Below are 1,603 nucleotides of genomic sequence, written 5' to 3'. Positions count from 1 at the left end.
CCCACCTTCCTCTGGGGCATCTGGGGACACGGCCCAGCCCTTCTCCCTGCCGGAGCATCCCCCAGTAAGCGGGTTGGGACTGATGCTGTGTGTGATGCTGGGTTCTGGGTGTCCCCCTGCCCCGGGGCTCTGCCTTCCTGCCACCCTGGGGACCCGCATGGGGCAGTGGCACCCCACAGGGCCCCCCCGACACATGCGGGTGTTTGGGGTTGGGAGGCACTGGGGCAGCTGGCGGTGTTGCTCCCCTCTGTGTCCCCACAAGGGCCCTGTGTGGGTCACCCTTCAATTGTCACCATGAGTTCCTGTCCATGCTTGCCTCCACCTGGGGAGTCAGGGCCAGTGGGTCCCCGTGGCAGGGACAGCGCCGGGACGTGGCAGGCAGTGACATGGAGCCCGTTGTGCCGGGACGCCCCACACCACAGCCTGCCCGATCACGCATGGCAGGGACCTGGGGCTGCACAGGGACAGCAGCGCCTGGCACCACTTCCCCGTGCTGGCCCCGTGTCCCCTGCTGCCATCTGGGAGCAGGCGCTGGGAGCTGTGCCCGCGATGGGGTCTCCATTCCTGGGGACAGCCCCAGCAGAGGGGCTGTGCTGTGCCACGCGCCTGGCTGGCACAGGAGGAGCAGCGGCCGAGCTGCAGTCCTGTGCTGCACCGCTGCCACCCTGAAGCCGTCCCTGTCCCTGTGCCCATCCTCACTGGGTGTCACAGCCCCAGGACGGGCAGCACTGGGAGGTCTGTACCACAGCCCCCGAGCTGGAGCTGTCCCAGCACCAGGGCCTGGGACCAAGGTCTCACTGGCAAAAACTGGGTCACGCCCCGTGTCCCCCAGGGTTGGCTCTGGTGCTGTGTCCCCAGAGCGGGGACCCTCATCCCGCCCGGTGCTGGGGCAGGGCTGCGGCTGGGGAGCCCTGCTGAGCCTGCAGCACCCGTCCTCCGGCTGGGGGGCGATTGCTTTAATTAGAGTCATTTCATTAGCGCAATTAAGAAGCAGCAGTCGCCTGGAGAACGTTGGAGCAACACGCTGGCTCCCGGGGAACTGGGGGCTGTTTCACTCCGGTGGTGTGGGCAGCCTGGGGGGGTGCCCCTGCCCAGTGAGCCCCTGGGGATGAGGGGCATGGGGATGCCCACAGCCTGGGCAGGGGTGGGGACATCCCTGGGGCAGAGGGACAGCAGGACGTGTCCAGGAGCAAGACAGGGACTCGCTGCAGTGCAAGAGCTTGGGCACCGGGGAGCCCACACCCCACCCCTGCCCAGCCCCGAACACCTCTGGGGTGCCCGGTCCCAGCCGGCACCTTTGGTTGCTGCAGCCCAGGTTTGTGTTCCTGGGAGTGGCCTCCCCAAAACCCATACCTTGATTTAAGGTTCGTCCCCACCGCCTTCTGCCCCGGCATCTGACTGCCCCTCTCTGGGCACAAGGCTTCTGCTCTGGCTGGATGCTGGGGGGCAGAGGCTGAGCCCCCCTGCCCCGACTCCTCCATCAAGCCCCGAGCCATGCTCCCAGCCCTGGGCACGGGTGCGATGCTGCCCCTTGCGGGGGGAGTGGGGCCCACGGGTGCTTGGGGCCCCCAGCACCGCTGCCAGCCGGTGAGGGATTCCTCGG

This window comes from Egretta garzetta, unplaced genomic scaffold, assembly GCF_000687185.1.
Source record: "Egretta garzetta isolate BGI_Z169 unplaced genomic scaffold, ASM68718v1 scaffold112, whole genome shotgun sequence".
Lineage (NCBI taxonomy): Eukaryota > Metazoa > Chordata > Aves > Pelecaniformes > Ardeidae > Egretta > Egretta garzetta.
Note: the sequence above shows the minus strand (reverse complement) of the source record.